At 37.1% G+C, this 15,171-nt stretch overlaps 1 non-coding gene across 1 annotated transcript; it reads left to right on the forward strand.

The window, feature by feature from the left end:
• The first annotated feature begins 6,505 nt into the window (after positions 1-6,505).
• TRNAR-UCU (transfer RNA arginine (anticodon UCU)) lies at positions 6,506-6,578 on the forward strand. Its single transcript has one exon. It is a non-coding gene; the product is annotated as a tRNA-Arg (tRNA).
• The last annotated feature ends 8,593 nt before the right edge of the window (positions 6,579-15,171 follow it).

The raw sequence follows: 15,171 nt of genomic DNA on the forward strand, positions 1-15,171 counted from the left end.
GAACGCTAGCTTCTTTGGCTCGAACCTGAGTCGACGAAATAAGAAAACTTTAAATTACTGCTAAGTGAAGTTTTATAAAATAATGCAATATAATTACACACAGCAACTGAGCCATAACATGCTTTAATATAAAGAGAAAATGGTGTTACTGTAGCATTCACCTTTTCAACCACTGAAATTCAAGATCTTGTTGCTATCAGTGGTTTAACTTTTGTTTTCAAAGATGGAAGGAACATAAGATGGCTGCTATTTCTCTACAAAATCACAGCCTTCAATTCAATAACTGTTGAAATGTGAGGAAGAAGTAACAATCCTTTGAGTAGTTTTTCGTTGTGTAAGGGGCTTGGCATGGCCTAGCGCGTTAAGGCGTGCGCTTCGTAATCTGAGGGTCGCGGGTTCGCGCCCGAGTGGCGCCAAACATGCTCGCCCTCCCAGCCGTGGGTGCGTTATAATTTGACGGTCAATCCCACTATTCGTTGGTAAAAGAGTAGCCCAAGAGTTGGCGGTGGGTGGTGATGACTAGCTGCCTTCCCTCTTGTCTTACACTGCTAAATTAGGGACGGCTAGCACAGATAGCCCTCGAGTAGCTTTGTGCGAAATTCCAAACAAAAAACAAAAAAAATCCTTGTGTAAGTTAAATCTTGATTTGTCTTTTTGAATGTATAATGTACTAGAAAAAACATAATAATAAAAACATAAAATAATATTTCTTTTATTTCAAGCGTTTGGATTTTGAAGACTTTTGCTCTTCTTAAGATAATTGTAATATTTGGTATATTTTGGCGATAGCTTGATTTATTAAAATTTTAGTTTTAGTGTGTTTTTAATCTTAGCTAGTCATAGGCAGATTAAAAACACACTAAAAATTTAGCATCACATTTAACCTAATCTAACGTTATATTGAACCAAATCAAGTCCTGTAGTCTAATCTATCATCACATTTAACCTAATCTAGGTTAAAACTAGATTAACCATTACCCTCCGTGAATCCGTTAACTTTGAAGACGTTTAACTACTTCAAGGCCCGGCATGGTCAGGAGGTTAAAGCACTCGACTCGTAATCCGAGGGTCGCGGATTCGAATCCCCGTCACTCCAAACATGCTCGCCCTTTCAGCCGTAGGGGCATTATAATGTAACGGTCAATCTCACTATTCGTTGGTAATATCTTGAGCCTGTTGTGTGTCAACGACAGCGAATTATCTCAGTGTCAAATTGGATGTTTGGCCAAAATGCCGAAACGACAAGTTGGATACTGTAAATCAATCCAGACGTGTGAATTGGTGTTTGTTTGTTGTTGTTTATAATTACGCGCAAAGCCACACGAGAGCTATCTGCGCTAGTCATCTCTAATTTAGCTGTATAAGACTAGAAGGAAACAGCTAGTAATCACCCCCCGCCAACTCTTGGGCTACTCTTTTACCAACAAATAGTGGGATCAACCGTGACGTTATAACGCTCCCCCCCTTCTTTCAGGTGAAAGGGAAAGCATGTTTGGTGTGACAGGACTCGAGTGCCCTAACCACTTAGTCATGCCGGGTCAACTGTTAGAAGACAGAAAATATATGTAATTATTAACACTCCATCATTTCAAAACTGATGGAATAAAATTTGTACGCGTTGAAACATATTATAAGATTTCCTTATTCTATCTGTATTAATATCTTTGCAAAGAAGGAGAGGAAACGTTGTCATTTTTATCTGACAAAAGGAAAAAAAACAGTCAAATAAAAACCAAAAATAAAACTACCTCAGTCGTCGTATTATTTATATATTAAATTATTTTATATGTTCAGTTGTATTGACACTAGTTTTATCTTTTTTATTTACCTTTCTTTACACAAGTTGATTATTTAAGTTTATTATTATTAGGTTTTACTAAACTGAACTGTTTTATTTTTGTATTTTTCACCACTAGGTGGCTGAAACAGTTTTATAAAGGCTCAGAAGACTAGTTATCGGAGTAATCAGTTCTTTCTTTTTTTTTCACTCTCCGACTGCTTCGTTGTCAGACATGGCCGCGTGGTTAGGGGGCGCTAGAGTAGCAGTCTGAGTTTCACGGGTTCTAATCCCCGTTCCACCAAATGTGCTCATATTTTCAGACATGGGGCGTTATAATGTCGTGTTTAATACCACTATTCGTTTGTAAAAGAATAGCAGCCCAAGAGTTGGCGATGGGTGGTGATGACTAGCTGTCTTTCCTCTGGTTTTTCACTGTTAAATTGGGACGGTCAGCGCAAGTTAGATTAGCCCTCGCGTAGTTTTGTGTGAAATTCGAAACAACGAACTATCAAGTTTCGGTGTTACATTTCTCGTCTTACCGTCTGATTTCCATCGTCCACGTAGAACTGTAGGCATGGTTGAGGGGGGCCTGGCATGGCCTAGCGCGTTAAGGCGTGCGCTTCGTAATCTGCGGGTCTCGGGTTCGCGCCCGAGTCGCGCCAAACATGCTCGCCCTCCCAGCCGTGGGGGCGTTATAATGTAACGGTCAATCCCACTATTTGTTGGTAAAAAAGTAGCCCAAGAGTTGGCGGTGGGTGGTGATGACTAGCTCCCTTCCCTCTAGTCTTACACTGCTAAATTAGGGACAGCTAACGCAGATAGCCCTCGAGTAGCTTTGTGCGAAATTTTAAAATAAACAAACAAAGTATGGTTGAGTTTGCGCAGAACATTCTTTCCAGCACACATTGCAAAATAATAAAGCATGTTATTAAAGCGGTAGTATTTATTTAAAAATAAACGTGTGTGTACGAAATAAACATTTATCTAAGATAGTATGTCCATTGCTACATCTGCCATTGTGTGTATGTTTGTCAGCAAGATTACTCGAAAGCTGATATACACTTTGATCATGACCCAACGTAGAAATAATTAGTTTCTGGAGGATCTAGTTCAAAATTAAAGGTCATGAATTATTTTTAAATCCCTATTTGTTGACATGTTGACCGATTTTTTACATTATTTTTGCTCTATAACTCAAAAGTGTTCGGGTTTTGATGAAACATAGTGGACTAATGTAGAACATTATTCATCAATGACCTGACAGAAACGACGAGCATATGAATACATTTTCGTATTTTTTGAGAACTACACATGATCAATGCTGCGCGGCAGGGGAATACTGTTTTCCGAGTGCCTCTCCAGCATATTTATTGCAAAACCCACTTGCAATGAGTAGCGACACCTGGTTTCTTGGATCTTAAGATAGACTATATTTAAGCGTTAATGAACCACTAGGTTTATTTTTTGTATTTTTTTTTGTAAAGCGCAAAGCTACACAATCTGTACGCTCTCCAGCACAAGTATCAAAACCCAATTTCTAACATTATAAGTTCACTGACTTGCCAGCGAGACATGTGGGGGGGATGGGGGCTGAAGTAACAGGGAAATAATATAACAACTAAATAAATCTGATGAGGAGAGGAGTTGCTATAGTAACAATCGAACACTGACTTTCAGGTACCCCTAAAGTAATCACAGCACCATTACTTTCTAATAACAAAACGAACATAACTGAATTTTGTCTACAACTTTAATGCCTCTTTTCAAACAAGAACACCTTTTTCTTTCTTAAATAAGGATGGGGGGCAGTATTGTATTCTGCTCAACCGATGAAACACACTACAGTAGCATATCCACCACAGAACGAGGCCAGCGCTCTCCTCTCCATCCTGGCCCGACATTGCCAGGTGGGTGGGCGTTTTCTTATAGCAAACTCACATCGGGCTATTTGCTGAGCCCACCGAGGGTAATTGAACCCCTGATTTTAGCGTTGTAAATCCGAAGACATACCGCTGTACTAGCGGGGGGCGGCCAGGTGGTTAAGGCACTCGACTCATAATCTGAGGGTCACAGGTTCGAATTCCCGTCACACCAAACATGTTCGCTCTTTCAGCTGTGGGGGCATTATAATATGATTGTCAGTTCCACTATTCATTGGTAAAAGAGTAGCCCAAGAGTTGGCAGTGGGTGGCGATGACTAGCTGCCTTTCTTCTAGTCTTACACTGCTAAATTAGGGACGGTTAGCACACATAGCCCTCGTGTAGCTCTGCGCGAAATTCAAAACATACCAAACCGGTAATATGATGTAGATCCGTGAGACCAGACGTGGTAATCCTTTTTTTTTTTACGTTTGTGACATCAGTATTATATGGTACCCAACTTTATCCACTGTCTATGCGTTAAAAAAAGTTTTGTGCTAATTTGATTGTGTTTATAAAACATTTTCAGAAGTAAACACACACATACACCTTGTTGAAAATCGTGGACACACTCCTAACCTCCTTCAATATCTTATTTTAGAAAATGAAATCAAGGCAGATTAGTTTTTCACAATTGTATATGTATATGAGACCTAAACATATAAATATTATAATTTCTAAAGTTTTTCTTCAGCGCCCCCTGTTTTTCTTTATCTTTGTTCCGCTCCAGTACTGAAAGTTAATCTTCGGCTGCTTTTCACAACTGAATGCATTGAGTGTTTTCATTGATATAAAAATTATAATATTCGTGATTTTACGAAATTCTAGAAATATCTTGATGTAGCGATTCCTGTTTGGATTGAGCGAAACACGTCGAGAGAAGTAGAGATGACAAATAAAGTGAAGTATGAATACTATTACTAAACGCCTTTCTCATTCGCGAAAATCGCCAAGGAATTAGGTAAAGACTGTAGTGTTTACAAATTTAGCAGGCCTAATAATGTAATAGGCCTTATATAAGACAAGTAAGATTGTAATAATTTTTTAGCTGGCTTATAAAAAACGTACACGCCGTAAAAGATGTTTACTAATTGATTGAATATACAGAAACTTATTGTTAGAGGTACTTATGATATTAGATAAACGTGCAACATATAAAAAAAAACTCAATGGAAGACATACACTAAACCCTATGACTGGAACGCTTTCAAAACGTGGACCCTTGTACAGCAAAAACAATCTACACATTCAGACATAAACCTTTGGGTTTATATATTTAATCCTGTAAATTGCGCTGTAACCTTCTCATTCCAACCTTGTGTAACTGCGAATATCCAAAACATAAAATATAGCAATGTAGACTATTTCTTAAGTTTTAGCAGGTTTCAATGATCATACTTTCATTAATTTTCTTATAGTTAACACATAATATCAGGTCATCCCATAAATAATGTCTGAACATTTAATACAGAAAGTGCATCATCATTTCTGTCTTTGTAGAAGGCTTTAATGACTAAGATATGTAGTAGGACGTGTATAAAAAATGTTCAGAGAAATAAAAGAAACTACACTTTTTCAGATCATTAATCAAATAAACCTTTATGAAGATGGATGTGCCTAAGGAGCACTTTAGGCATATAATGTTTTATGAGTTTAAGAAAGGCAAGAGTGCAGCAGAAACTACACGAAACATTCAAGGTGTTTATGGTGCGGAGTCTCTCAATGAAAGAAAATGTTGAAGATGGTTTCAAAAGTTCCGTTAATAATAACGGAACATACATTATTGATTAAATAACATTAAAAATGTTTGAAATCATTTCTCTTTTTTTGAATATAAAATCGGGCATTACTCAAGGGATGACCTGATATTTTAATTTAGTGATATACGGATTTAACATTCATCTTTTCATTATACATAATTTCGAATGTTTTATAAATGGATAATTCATATCAGAATAAAACATTAAGTCTTATATTTACCTGTCTAAACAAATAATCGAAAATAAGTCACCTACGTATTCAATATTTGAACCACGAAAAGCGAGACTGGCCAAATATTTGAATGGAAGATATAAATAAATGTTCCCTTCAGTCTCACAGCAGTATCTCTACGGAATTACAATGAAAGAAGCCGGGTTTCGATACATGTGGTGGGCAGCGCACAAGTAGCCCCTTATGTTGCTTTGTGACTGACTTCAAACAAACAAATAAAAAATAAGTGTAATATTATTAGGCATCTCACATCCTATTTTACAGGCATACTTTACATGATCAAATAAGGCTTAGCATAGTGTGTAAATCGCTAGAACGAATGCTTGTGGCATCCTACCCAGGTTAGAAATCGTTGCCAAAAAAAAAAAAAAAACGCCTGAGACTTCATGGTATTTCATTTGGGACACAGAGCAATAAACAAAAATTATATGACTGTTAGCTACAATGATCTTATCCAACACCAGTTAAAGATATGTAGAAATTATTTTTTGTATGGACTTTTCGTTACGTTAGAATACTTGTATTTGTGAGCTTTCGGATTCTCTTCTTGGAGACTTCATCAGGTAATAGTATATGAGTATATATTAACGTACCTACGTTATGAGCTTTAAACAACAATTACGAAATAAAAATGGTGTGTCTGTCGAAGTCTTAGTGTCTTAAGTATTTGAAGTATAATGATCACTATGTTCGATATAACAGTACAAATTCAATAAATCGATGGATGATATGTTAAAAAACAAATAAGTAAAGTTTAAATGTATGAATTAATAGGATTTAAACAAATAAATATTATAAGCGTCTTAATTTCACGTCCCTGTAGCGCAGTGGATAGCGCGTTGGACTTCTAATCCAAAGGTCCCGGGTTCGACCCCCGGCAGGGATGATGAATGTTTTAATTTTGAGACACAAATTAATTAGTAGATTTTAACTGACTAATTTAAGAGTATAAAAATATAAATACTGTTATATTTATATAGATAAGTAGTTAAGACAATACTATTATATTTTACAACGAGCGTAACCAAGTTAGATGCGCCAACTGTCAGGGCCCCCACGCAGCCAGTTACAAAGGCTGCCCCAAATACACCCAAATACGTAACAGATTCCTTTTCAAAACCACGAACATCAATAATCAAACCCACGGCTACCAAAACAACACCAAACAACCTTTACTACCAACTCCAACCGACTCGCAAATCAAACACGCTCAACCTCAACCAACACGTACTTACGCGGACGTAACACGCCCAAAACAACACAAGCATTTAACCCAACAGATTTCACCACAAACTTGCTAGCAATGCTGATAGAATTGAGTGATCTCCCCTCATTCGAATCGAGGCACGAGTCACTCAAGGCTGTTTGCAGCCTTGCAAGTCACTATTTTAACCTCCCTCACCTGAAACCACACCATCTTTCACTCAAAATTCACGCGAGGGAAATAAAACAACACAATGATACAACACATTAAAATCTTACACATCAACTGCCAAGGAAATCTTAAAGACAAAAGGTTAGAAATATACAACATAAACAAACATATAAACGCCAACATAATCATCATTTCAGAAACACTTTGCACAGAGAAACAAAACACCACAATCCCGGATTCATCTCACACAACATACCTCACTCAGAAAACAACAGAGGTATAATAACCTACTTTAGTACAAAAATATCGCATCTAATCTCGATAGAAGATTCATTTAAATCTGACATTAATGAGACCATTTTTTGTAATATACACTTTAACAACCGGCTAACTATTCCGATTCTAGCCATATATTGCTCACCAACCAAAAATATCGACATTAACTTCCTTCAAAATGTGTTAATCGTAAACCCAAACCAATTATTATTGGAGACTTTAATTCACCGCACACAGAATTAAGGGGTAACAGAGACACACGCAGAGGATCCTGCATAAAAAATTTTATTTCTAGCAATAAAATGCACTTAATTAATGACAATACACCTACACACTTCTCAGCCGCCAACGGCTCATATGATGTACTCGATTTCATCATCGCTCCCAAGGACATGGTTAATAGAATATCTAACTTTAAAGTGCATGATGAAATCACCAGTGACCACTTCCCCGTATCATGTATGATTCACCCGCGCCACCCGGCTGTGGCGTACGTGACTCCTTCCGCATACACCTACACTGAAACAGACTGGCTCACTTTTAATACCTCTCTGGACTCATACCTACCCCACCCAATCGAACATGTAGACAACAAAACAGAACTAGACAAATATGTTGATCAAATTACAGAAGCCATAAAGAAAGCCACAAAAAACACAATTCCTAAATCAAAAGAAAACAATCACTTATTCAATGGACTCTAACACCAGAAATTCACGCACTAATAATCAAACGTAGACAATTACGACGAATACACTACATCACACGTGATCCACACATTAAAACAGAAATCAATAGAACAAATACAAAAATTAAACAAGAAATTAAAAAAGTCAGAGAAAACAATTGGCATAACTTCTGCAAGAACTTAGAAAACCAAGAAAAATCCAAAAGAATTCTGGAAAAAATTCAAGAGTATTGCGTCAGACAAAAAACACAAATCACATGTTACAACACATCACACACAACAATAAAATCGCAAGGACGGACGAAGAGAAAGCTGACTTATTAGCTGACTATTACAAATCCGCTTTTAGCGATTTAAACTCAGTAGATTTCGACACACAACACCAACACCATGTCAACAACTACATAAATGCAAACCAAGCTTCATTCTCACCAGGATTTCCCGAGAGACACTAGAAGCATACTCAAATTCAATCAATAGAAAAATAACCATAACCGAACTAAAGATTAATATCAAAACTTGAAGAACACTTCCCCGGACATGACCAAATACCAAATATTATTCTCAAAAAGTTCCACTCTCCTACTACAACACCTCACAAACATCATGAACATTTCATTAGCGACAGGGTATTACCCTGACACATGGAAAAAAGCCATCATAACAACGATCCCCAAGAAACAAACTAACAGAACAAATCCAGATAATTTCCGCCCCATCAGTCTGTTAAGCTGCCTTGGCAAACTGATGGAGAGAATTATCTCCAACCGTCTCCTCCATTTTTGCGAATCAAACAACATCCTTCCAGAATCTCAAAATGCCTCCAGAAAAAATAGACAAACAACAGATCACCTTACACGACTCACCGAATCAATATACAAAGCTTACAACAACAATCAAGTAACCATCGGGGTATTCCTAGATGTCAAAAAAGCATTCGACAGCGTTTGGCACAATGCCATCATATACAAACTAAACCACCTACAAATAAATCCTACGATAGTCAAATGGATTTCAAATTTTTTAACCAATAGAACAGCACAAGTAAAAGTCAATAAAACCATATCCAAATTGTTTAATGTAACGGCAGGAGTGCCCCAAGGATCAGTCCTCTCTCCACTTCTTTACATAATTTTCGTCAGTGACATACCTTTTCCAAATCTAACATACACACACAATTCACAATACGCAGACGACATCGCAATCTGGAGCACCTCCAGAAACCCAGTAATGGCCATGTCTCGCGTACAAGAATCACTAAACAACGTCTCAACATGGAGCAACAAGTGGAGGGTCGTGTTAAATCCGACAAAAAACACAAGCAATCACCTTCTATAGAAAACTAAAGAAGCAAAGAAAAATCTAGAAAAAATAAATCTATCACTTGGAAACACAACCATCAACATGAGCAAAAAACATCACATTCCTTGGCGTCACTTTCGACACAAAACTAACATGGAAAAAACACATAAACAATATACACTCATCAATAAGAAAAAGGATTTCATATCTAAAGACTATAACTGGTAAACAATCAAAATGCGCACCGAACACCATTATACAAATATATAAGGCTTACATCCGTACACTAATAGAGTACGGATGTCAAGTAACATACAACATGTCAAACAACATACTCCAAAAAATCCAAGTGCAACAAAACAAAATATTAAAATCCGCATTCAGTTTACCATCTTTACACCAACAAATTATCTACACCAAATTAGTAATTTACCAACTATAAGAGATAGAATAACAGAACTTTCTATGAAATATTATCGAAAAGCAGAAAACAGAAACAAACTAACGGCATCACTACACAAATTATCAAGTGCACCAACAAAATACATATCACCATACAACATATTTCAAGAATCACAATCCACTCAACAAAGAGTCTAAATACATAAAAACTATGTTATTAACATGAATTCCTTTTTTTTCAGGTACAGGGCACACGACAGGCAAAACTTTCGGCGCCTGTCGTGTGAAAGTGGGTTTTCGGGGTACTCCCGTTTCCCCACATCAAAATCTTCAGGCATTGGATTTCTAGATCCCAGCCCAGGCAACCTTTTTGCCAGACCCAGAATCGGGCCGTTTGATTTGATCTGAACTTGAATGAATTACATTCATGTTCACATCTACCCAACTTTTTCTTTTCGAGACAGGTCCCGACCTTTCCTTCTTTCCACTGCCACCTTTGCCTCCACCCAAAAGACCATTTAGTGAGACATTCCCCACCCAAAAAGTCAAGAATAATAACGATAATTAATTTATTAAAATAATAATAATAATAAAAAAACCACCACTTAATCCTAATAACAATTCACGAAAGGGGACGAAGAGGAACTACAAAGTTCCTGAACACCCCAGTTGGAGAGAGAACTCTTCGAATTTCTCTCTCTCTAAACTGAACCCCTGCCACGTTAGTTTAGTTTAGTTTAGTATTATATTTTATATAGATTAGTAGTTGCATGGATATACAACAGACTACTATTATATTTGTATAGATTAGTAGTTACGTGTACATACAACAACAGTAGTATTGTATTTATATAAATAAGTAGTTACAAACTACTGTTAAATTTATATAGATAAGTAGTTACTTGGACACACAACATATGGTACTATTGTATTTATATAGATAAATAGCTACATGGACATACAACAAAACTGTTTTACAAAAAAATGCGCTTCGCAGACAACATCAACTCGAATTATCTCAAAGTATTCTGTAAACAAATTTTATGTTCTCTTTAAATTTTTCTTAAATCTTACATTATTTGTTTTGTTAAGGAAAAAATATATATAATTGTGTAATAACGGTATAAAATACGGAGGCTACATACATAGAATTATGAGCTTTGATATTGAGAAAATATTTGATATTCCTGTCTAAATATATATCTCTGGACGGCTGATATGGATATTAACACTTTTACTAATAAAGTAGAGAACAACATTTCGACCTTCTTAGGTCATCTTCAAATTAAGACCCATATCAGCCGTCCTGAGATACATTCTTACTTCAAGTGGGTTTCTCGTCATCACGAATCCTGCCATTTCACCAACCAGGAAGTAATTTTCATAAACCGGAACAATGTCAGTGATTGGAGAAACAAAACACTTTTTTTTTTTTTTACATTTATTATACACAAATAACTGTAAAGCACTTTAATCTGTCCTCATGTTTTTTATCCGTTGAAAAAGAAATGATAATGTTGACACCAGGAGGGAGAGACAGTTTAGAATATTTATAAAATATATCTGTCATGATTAGATGAAACCAGACTAAAAACAATTCGATTTACTTTAAAGAAGGCCCGGCATGGCCAAGCGTGTTAAGGCGTGCGACTCGTAATCTGAGGGTCGCGGGTTCGCATCCCCGTCGCGCCGAACATGCTTCGCCCTTTCAGCCGTGGGGGCGTTATAATGTGACGTTCAATCCCACTATTTGTTGGTAAAAGAGTAGTCCAAGAGTTGGCGGTGGGTGGTGATGACTAGCTGCATTCCCTCTAGTCTTACACTGCTAAATTAGGGAGATGATAACAGCCTGCCGTTGGATGTTCATTACTATATCAGTATAATTACATATTTTAAAATACATTTTTTCAATCAAATATATTGCCACTTATTACATTATTCCAATTCGAGACAAAAATGTGTTTGTTGTCATGACATATGACTAGAACTTCGATTTTAGCTTGATCTTTTCCTGGTATATCAATGGGTATTCTTAAAGCGGCCTCTAGATTTTCTATGTGTATTTTGCTGAGATACGAAAAATAAAATATATTTGAAATCTGATTTCTTTTTCTTGGGGAGGGAAATTTACAAAAATAGCACTGACAGTATATAGTAAAGGAAGCCTCCGAACATATCCTCAAGAAAACCGGATTGAAATTACCCCGAGAGTCTTAGACAAAAACACAGAAACAATGTCAAAAATATGTTGAGCTGTTATTAATGTCAAAGATAGCCACGCTAAATATTAGCATCAAAGAAACTTTTTTTGTTTTAAATCGTTAAGTAAAAACTATACAATGGTCTATCTATACTGTACCCACCGTGGGTAACCAAAACTCAATTTTTAGCATCATATGTCATCAGTCTTTTCGCTCAGCCACCGTATGGGCTTAAAGAAACTTAGATAGATTATTTATGTGCTGAATGTGTAATAATTTCCTATGAAATTATTTTGCAATAATTACAAGCTATTTTCTATTTTTGTGCAAAAAAAACAAACAAACAGAACCTATCTGCGCATGGTCGCCCTTAATTTTCAACTTTACGATAGACTAGAGAGGTTGCTTCCATCCGTCTAAGTTCCATAGATCGGCTATGTCTTTGTGAAAAATTTAGGGTTTATGGTGTTGTTTCCTAATTTAGTTTTTGAAGTTAAAGTTATAATATTCATTTATTTTACTATCAATTAAGGAGGAAGCAACGCTTTTCTTTTCTCTTTCTGTCTTTCACTAGATGTAACTGAGAGTCCAGTAAAAACTAATCGGCGGACCAGCATGTGGGGGACCAATAGGCTATAAAGAGAAGATAGCTAGTTAATTAACATCACACACTGCCAATATTTGCGTTACATCTTGTCTGACCGACTACTGGGGTTCGACTCTCAATCTTGTAACACACCCACGGCTCCAAAATGCGTAGCAAGGTTTTGCGGCAACGGGACGTGAACCATAAACTATAAATAAATATTTACAGCTTTAGAGAAACTTTGTGGTGTTTAGGTATACCACGTCCTCTATCATGCGTAGTAATATTTTTTTTTTTAATAACTGATTATCTAGTTACCGCATTCTCACTGTAACAACACCGAGCTCAGGGTGTTTAATATAATCTTTATTTAGATACCTCAACCCTATGCTCTTCCGTCAGGTGCTGTTTTCTACCTTGAAAGATATTTGAATTTATTTTTTCAAAATTTGTGCCTGGGTTGAAACTAATTAAAACTGGAATATCTTTTGCTAACAAAATATGACATCAGTTGAATCTAATAGCTGAACGATGCTGTCAGAGAACAAAGGTCACGGGGTGACATTGTCTACTGGACAAGGAAAACAAGTTTGTGTTTGGAATCCAGGCGACTATAGGCCCGGCATGGCCAGCTGGTTAAGGCGCTCGACTCGTAATCCCTGGGTCGCGGGTTCGAATCCTCATTACACTAAATATGTTCGCCCTTTCAGCCGTGGGGGCGTTATAATATACGGTCAATCCCACTATTCGTTGGTAAAAGAGTAGCCCAAAGGTTGGCAGCGGGTCGTGATGACTAACTGCCTTCCCTCCAGTCTTACACTGTTAAATTAGGGACGGCTAGTGCAGATAGCCCTCGTGTAGCTTTGAACGAAATTCAAAAACAAACAAACCAGGCGCCGACCTTCTATCAGTTTATTCCCAGTTTTTTGGAAAAAGACATTTTAGAGCTTATTCAGAATTTATTGTTGAGGTAAACTTCAAGACTAACAGTGAAGACTGTCCGTACTCTCGTTGTCATTGCTTTATTGTCGCAGTGATTAAAATTATATGTTCATTTTGTTTTAATTGTCTAATCTAGTATTTCAACACTAGCATAGGAAACGCAACAGAATGCGCTTACTCAGAAAATTTACATAAATCAGTAGAGCAAACTTCCAGTCATTCGTGGGTATTTCTATCGGACCCTTGGGACATCAATGTGAACTGAAAAGGCCATAATATAGGTCAAAATTATTATATGTAAGAACAACAACAACAAAAACACCAGGCTGATCAGTAGGTTTAACATTTTATTATTTTAATTCTTAATTCAGTTGTTTCTGAGCCCAAGTGTGATACAAAAGGTTCGAACACCCTCTGGTGGGTTAGTTATAACTTATTTTTTATTTCAAAAATGTGTTTCTGTTTTATTAATATATTATTTAGATATTTTTCACTTGCATACACCTGTTCAAAAATACCAGTGATATGCAATATGATTTTCTTCACTTTTTTCCCCTCCCCCTAATAGCACAGCTGTATGTCTGCGGACTCCCATCACTAGGAACCGGGTTTCGATACCCGTGGTGGGCAGAGCACAAATAGCCGAGTGTGTACCTTTGTGTTTAATTCCGAAAATCAATATTCACTTATTAATTTCTACCCCATCTTTTTGGATTTGCGTTTCGAAATCTCTTTGGATTTATTTTACCCGAAGTCGATAACATTAAAATTGCCACCCGCTAGTACAGCGGTAAGTCTATGGATTTACAACGCTAAAATCAGGGGTTCGATTTCACTTGGTGGACTCAGCAGATAGCCCGATGTGGCTTTGCTGTAAGAAAAACACACAACACAACACTACAATTAATATTTACTGCGTTGGTAAGATGTTAATAAAGACTCAATATTCAACTGATATGATCGGTTACAATACTCTCTTCCACTGTCTTCCTGGAGTCGTAAGCTCAATGACCTTCGAGGTGTGTCTGCGTTTTCTTATAGCAAAGCCACAGCGGGCTACTGTTGAGTCCACCGAAGGGATTCGAACCCGTGATTTTAGCTTTGTAAATCCGTAGACTTGCAGCTGTACCAGCGGGTAATCCCCCGATGGAACAGAGGTAAGTTCACAAACTTAAAACAGAATCGAATTCCAACCCATCAACAGGACTAAGATAGTCTCTTTCTAGAAATTAATCACTGCGTAACTTCTACCAGAATATTTGCTAAGCATCTTTGATAAAAGTCCCCTGTTGGTACAACAGTAAGTCTACGGATTTACAACGCTAATATTGTTTGGTTTTCGTTTGTTTGTTTGTTTTTGAATTTCGCACACAGCTACTCGAGGGCTATCTGTGCTAGCCGTCCCTAATTTAGCAGTTTAAGACTAGAGGGAAGGCAGCTAGTCATCACCACCCACCGCCAATTCTTGGACTACTATTTTACCAACGAATAGTGGGATTTACCGTCACATTATAACGCTCCTATGGCTGAAAGTGCTTTAACCAACTGGCTGTGCTGGGCCGTAATATTGTTAACTATGTCTCATTTCGGGGATTTACACCGTCCTCCGCTGGTACAGCGGTAGGTCTACAGATTTACAAAGCTACAATTAGGGGCTCGATTCGCCGCGGTGGACACAACAGATAGCCGATGTGGCTTTGCTTAAAG

This window comes from Tachypleus tridentatus, chromosome 6, assembly GCF_004210375.1.
Source record: "Tachypleus tridentatus isolate NWPU-2018 chromosome 6, ASM421037v1, whole genome shotgun sequence".
Lineage (NCBI taxonomy): Eukaryota > Metazoa > Arthropoda > Merostomata > Xiphosura > Limulidae > Tachypleus > Tachypleus tridentatus.